This window comes from Bufo bufo, chromosome 5 (genome assembly GCF_905171765.1).
Source record: "Bufo bufo chromosome 5, aBufBuf1.1, whole genome shotgun sequence".
In the NCBI taxonomy this organism is placed as follows: Eukaryota; Metazoa; Chordata; class Amphibia; order Anura; family Bufonidae; genus Bufo; species Bufo bufo.
The window spans coordinates 463,735,325-463,742,172 of record NC_053393.1 but is presented as its reverse complement, the minus strand read 5'-3'; positions in this window follow the sequence as shown (position 1 = coordinate 463,742,172).

Below are 6,848 nucleotides of genomic sequence, written 5' to 3'. Positions count from 1 at the left end.
ACAAGACTAATTTACATATCTCTAAAATCCTTTTTTAAAGAAAATAAAAGCACACAGCCCTATAGGACCGGTATATTGCGGACATGCTAGAGGCGATCTAGCCGTGCATGTCCGCAGCTCTATAGCCCAAAACTTGGTGACAGAATCCCTTTAAGTGTTCCACAAGAATTAATGGAAAATGGAGATGAAATTTCAGAATTTCACTTTTTTGCCAGATTTTCCATTTTAATAAATTTTTTTCATTTTAGAAACTACGGGATAAGGTGGCAGTTTTGTTGGTACTATTTTAGGGTACATAAAGGGTATGATTTTTGGTTGCTCTATATTACACTTTTTGTGAAGGCAAGGTAACAAAAAATAGCTGTTTTGGCACCATTTTTATTTTTGGTCATTTACAATGTTTATCTGACAGGTTAGATTATATGGTATTTTTATATAGCAGGTTGTTACGGACGCGACAATACCAAATATGACTATTTTTGATTGTTTGTTTCAGTTTTACATAATAAAGCATTTTTTTCTCCATATTCTGAAAGCTATAGTTTTTAAAAAATTTTGGGAGACTGTCTAATTTTTTGCGGGATGAGATGACAGTTTGATTGGTATGATTTTGGGGTGCGTATGACTTTGTGATCGCTTGCTATTACAGGGGTTAGGAGGGGTTAGGTCATGTGATATTTGTATAGAGCAGGTTGTTACGGACGTGTCAATACCTATTATATATACTTTTTTTTATTTAAGTTTTACACAATAATATCATTTTTGAAACAAAAAAAATCATGTTTTAGTGTGTCCATAGTCTGAGAGCCATAGTTTTTTTATTTTTTGGGCGATTGTCTTAGGGTTTCATTTTTTTTGCGGGATGAGATGGCGGTTTGATTGGCACTATTTTGGGGTGCGTATGACTTTTTGATCGCTTGCTATTACACTTTTTATGATGTAAGGTGAAAAAAAAATTGCTTTTTTTACACCGTTTTTATTTTTATTCTTTTAAGGTGTTCACCTGAGGTGTTAGGTCATTTGGTATTTTCATAGAGCATGTTGTTAGGGATGCGGCGATACCTAATATGTCAACTTTTTAATTTTTTTAATTTTTACATTTAACACAATATAAGCATTTTTGAAACCAAAAAATCATGTTTTAGTGTCTCCATAGTCTGAGAGCCATAGTTTTTTTTATTTTTTTGGGCGATTGTCTTAGGTAGGGGCTCATTTTTTTGCGGGATAAGGTGACGGTTAGATTGGTACTATTTTGGGGGTCATACGCCTTTTTGATCGCTTAGTGTTACACTTTTAGTGATGTAACGTGACAAAAAAATCTTTTTTTAGCACAGATTTTATTAAAAATTTTCACCTGAGGGGTTAGGTCATGTGATATTGTTATAGAGCTGGTCGATACGGACGCGTCCATACCTAATATGTCTACTTTTCTTTTTTTCCATATTTTTTACAAATTTATTTTTTTACTTGAAACGTTTAATTTTTTGCTTGTAAAACTTAATTTTTTTAACTTCTTTTTTCACTTAATTTTTTTGTCCCACTTTGGGACTTCAAGATTTCAGGGTCTGATCCCTGTTTCAATACAGCACAATACATCGCTGAATCTCCTGGGCTTCCGTAGCTGGTAGTCCCGATGCCTGTTCAAGGCATCGGGGCTGCCATAGCAACCATCGGGTCCCCGTCACCGCAGCACAGGGACCCGATTAGGATGTACAAGCTGCCGCAAACCCCCTGTATGCCGCGGTCAGTCAATAGCAGGCCGCAGCGCGCACGAGACTCCCTAGCGTCACCCCCAATGGCCCTGCTATTGTCTGCTCCCCCCACGTCGCCTGATGTTTTGATCAGAGCAACGGGGGGGGGGGGGAGGGATAAAGGGGTTGGATATCCCCTTCAATAATTTTTTTAAAAGCCCTTGTATGAGACAATCATAAAAAAAAAAAAAACATAACATATACAGTTAGGTCTATATATATTTGGACAGAGACAAAAAATTTCAAATTTTTGTTCTGTACATTACCACAATGGATTTTGAACAAAACAATTCAGATGCAGTTGAAGTTCAGACTTTCAGCTTTAATTCAGTGGGTTGAAGAAAATTATTGCATAAAGATGTGAGGAACTAAAACCTGAGGCTCTCCAGCTGTTGCAAAACTACAACTCCCATCATGCCCGGACAGTCTACAGCTATCAGCCTACAGCAGGGCATGGTGGGAGTTGTAGTTTTACAACAGCTGTAGAGCCGCAGGTTTGTCATGCCTGAACTAAAGCATTTTTTAAACTCAATTCCTTCATTTCAGGGGCTCAAAAGTAATTGGACAAATTAAATAATTGTAAATAAAATGTTCATTTCTAATACTTGGTTGAAAACCCTTTGTTAGCAATGACTGCCTGAAGTCTTGAACTCATGGACATCACCAGACGCTGTGTTTCCTCCTTTTTAATGCTCTGCCCGGCCTTTACTGCAGCGGTTTTTTGTTGCAGTTTGTTTGTGGGCCTTTCTGTCTGAAGTTTAGTCTTTAACAAGTGAAATGCTCTATTGGGTTCAGATCCGGTGACTGACTTGGCCATTCAAGAATATTCCACTTCTTTGCTTTAATAAACTCCTGGGTTGCTTTGGCTTTATGTTTTGGGTCATTGTCCATCTGTATTATGAAATGCTGACCAATCAGTTTGGCTGCATTTGGCTGGATCTGAGCACACAGTATGTCTCTGAAAACCCCAGAATTCATCGGGCTGCTTCTGTCCTGTGTCACATCATCAATAAACACTAGGGACCCAGTGCCACCGGCAGCCATGCATGCCCAAGCCGTTACACTGCCTCCGCCGTGTTACAGATGATGTGGTATGCTTTGGATCACGAACTGTACCGTGCCTTCACCATACTTTTTTATTTTCATCATTCTGGTAGAGGTTGATCTTGGTTTCATCTGTCCAAAGAATGTTCTTCCAGAAGTGTGCTGGTTTTTTAAGATGTTTTTTTTAGCAAAGTCCAATCTAGCCTTCTTATTCTTGACGCTTATGAGTGGCTTGCACCGTGCAGTGAACCCTCCGTATTTACTTTCATGCAGTCTTCTCTTTATGGTAGATTTGGATATTGATACGCTTATATCCTGGAGAGTGTTGTTCGCTTGGTTGGCTGTTGTGAAGGAGCTTCTCTTCACCATGGTAATTATTCTGCGATCATCCACCACTGTTGTCTTCTGTGGGCATCCAGGTCTTTTTGCATTGCTGAGGTCACCAGTGCTTTCTTTCTTTCTCAGGATGTACCAAACTTTAGATTTTGCCACCCATAATAGTGTAGCAATTTCTCGGATGGTTTTTTGTTTGTTTTCGCAGATGAAGAATGGCTTATTTCACCTGCATGGAGGGATCCACCACACCTCAAATCAACTCCAGGCCTTTTATGTGCTTAATTGAGAATGAAATAATGAAGGAATTGCCCACACCTGCCCATGAAACAGGCTTTGAGTCTTTGATTGTCCAATTACTTTTGGTCGCTTTAAAAACAGGGTGCCGCATGTAAAGAAGTTCAAACTCCTAAACCCTTCATCCAATTTTAATGTGGATACCCTCAAATGAAAGCTAAAGGTCTGAACTTTATGTCCATGTTCATTATATACAGTGCTTTCTCTGATGTGTATATCTAACCAGTATTTGTCTCTTTCCCCTATGTGTACCGGCTAATATAGATGAGTGGTGCTCTGTATATATTTCTATATGAGATATAGCTGAGTGGGAATTGTGTACATAGATGCAATATATTGAATTATATAAAAATGCCGCCAAAATATCGTAAATCAGGTGGTCTGTCCTCTCCAAAAGGTGGATCAGGGGGGAGCCCACAGGCTCGACTAGACAAATTTTTGAAGTCACCTCCTCCCAAAACTAGAGGAGGGGTACAGAGATCTGTTCTTCAGGCTGAGTCAGGTTTGGATAATGCGGATCGGTTAGAACAGGGTTTATTAAAGACCAGCTCCTCCCATAGTGAAGGTTTTGAGAGCATTAATAAAAAATTGCAGGATATACTGGGAGTAGTAAATGCTACCAGTACCTCGGTCGCAGAGTTGGCCTCTTCCCTTGCAGTAGTACAGGGGGACGTCACCATAATAAGAGACGAAATGACGAAGCTGAGAATAAAGGTGAAGGAATTGGAAACTGCAGTTGACTCTGTTACTGTAGAGAATAGTGTATTAAAGAACAGATTAGAAGAAGTGGACGAAGACCGTACTTGGTTAAGAAGGAAAGTGGTAGAACTGGAGGATAGATCGCGTAGGTATAATTTGCAATTAGTAGGGTTCCCAGAAGGGGCAGAACAGGATAACTCGCCGAAATTTATCCAGAAGTGGTTGGTAGAAAGTTTGGGGCCAGACTACGATGCATCTACCTTCTGTGTGGAAAGGGCCCACAGGACTCCCTTTAAAAAAAAACCTCCAGGTGCCCCTCCTAGAGCAATTTTAGCTAAATTTGTCTGCTCAAAGGACCGGGACTGGGTTCTTAGACGCAAAAGAGAAGTATTAGAAACATACTTTGATAATAACCTGATATCAATATTCCCTGACTTCTCTCGAGAGACTCAAAGTAAAAGAAGATCCTTTTTTGATGTTAAGAAAAGACTGATTTTAGCTAAGATTAAGTATTCAATTTTATACCCCGCTAAATTAAGAGTGGTATATACACTGCGTGCAGAATTATTAGGCAAATGAGTATTTTGACCACATCATCCTCTTTATGCATGTTGTCTTACTCCAAGCTGTATAGGCTCGAAAGCCTACTACCAATTAAGCATATTAGGTGATGTGCATCTCTGTAATGAGAAGGGGTGTGGTCTAATGACATCAACACCCTATATTAGGTGTTCATAATTATTAGGCAACTTCCTTTCCTTTGGCAAAATGGGTCAAAAGAAGGACTTGACAGGCTCAGAAAAGTCAAAAATAGTGAGATATCTTGCAGAGGGATGCAGCACTCTTAAAATTGCAAAGCTTCTGAAGCGTGATCATCGAACAATCAAGCGTTTCATTCAAAATAGTCAACAGGGTCGCAAGAAGCGTGTGGAAAAACCAAGGCGCAAAATAACTGCCCATGAACTGAGAAAAGTCAAGCGTGCAGCTGCCAAGATGCCACTTGCCACCAGTTTGGCCATATTTCAGAGCTGCAACATCACTGGAGTGCCCAAAAGCACAAGGTGTGCAATACTCAGAGACATGGCCAAGGTAAGAAAGGCTGAAAGACGATCACCACTGAACAAGACACACAAGCTGAAACGTCAAGACTGGGCCAAGAAATATCTCAAGACTGATTTTTCTAAGGTTTTATGGACTGATGAAATGAGAGTGAGTCTTGATGGGCCAGATGGATGGGCCCGTGGCTGGATTGGTAAAGGGCAGAGAGCTCCAGTCCGACTCAGACGCCAGCAAGGTGGAGGTGGAGTACTGGTTTGGGCTGGTATCATCAAAGATGAGCTTGTGGGGCCTTTTCGGGTTGAGGATGGAGTCAAGCTCAACTCCCAGTCCTACTGCCAGTTTCTGGAAGACACCTTCTTCAAGCAGTGGTACAGGAAGAAGTCTGCATCCTTCAAGAAAAACATGATTTTCATGCAGGACAATGCTCCATCACACGCGTCCAAGTACTCCACAGCGTGGCTGGCAAGAAAGGGTATAAAAGAAGAAAATCTAATGACATGGCCTCCTTGTTCACCTGATCTGAACCCCATTGAGAACCTGTGGTCCATCATCAAATGTGAGATTTACAAGGAGGGAAAACAGTACACCTCTCTGAACAGTGTCTGGGAGGCTGTGGTTGCTGCTGCACGCAATGTTGATGGTGAACAGATCAAAACACTGACAGAATCCATGGATGGCAGGCTTTTGAGTGTCCTTGCAAAGAAAGGTGGCTATATTGGTCACTGATTTGTTTTTGTTTTGTTTTTGAATGTCAGAAATGTATATTTGTGAATGTTGAGATGTTATATTGGTTTCACTGGTAAAAATAAATATTTGAAATGGGTATATATTTGTTTTTTGTTAAGTTGCCTAATAATTATGCACAGTAATAGTCACCTGCACACACAGATATCCCCCTAAAATAGCTAAAACTAAAAACAAACTAAAAACTACTTCCAAAAATATTCAGCTTTGATATTAATGAGTTTTTTGGGTTCATTGAGAACATGGTTGTTGTTCAATAAAAAAAATTAATCCTCAAAAATACAACTTGCCTAATAATTCTGCACTCCCTGTAATGATACTGTCCGCTTCTTTTCTACACATGTGGAGGTGGCACAATGGTTGGATTCTAGGGGTTTATGAAATAGTATGAAGAGGTGGCGGGGAGGGAGGTTGGTGAGGGGAGGTGGCGGGGGGGGAGGTTTGGTGGAAGGTGAGAGGTTGATGGGTATTGTAAAATGCCTTGTCAATCATGCAGGGGGGTTTTTGGGGGTGGGTTTTAGGGAGGGATTGGCTGCCGTTCTCCGTTCCGTGGTCGTGCGTGCCTCTCCGCTGAGATTGTGGATACCTCTACTCATATGATATGCCGTGTAACATTCTATGTTGGAATGTGAGAGGGTTGGGAGACAGAGTGAAGAGGACGGTGGTATTTGACCTTGTGGTCCGTCATTTGCCTGCGATTGTGGCACTACTAGAGACCCATGCAACTGCAGATAGGATTTATACATTGAAAAGGCCTCTCTGGAGTACCACGCTTGCTACTCTTCTTATGCAAGAGGTGTCAGTGTATATATTCATCGAGGGATGGAGTTCCAACCGTTAGACAGTTCCATTGATAAAGAGGGGCGATATATATTTCTTCATGGGTTTTGGAAAGGGCAGGAGGTGATATTGGCTTTTATA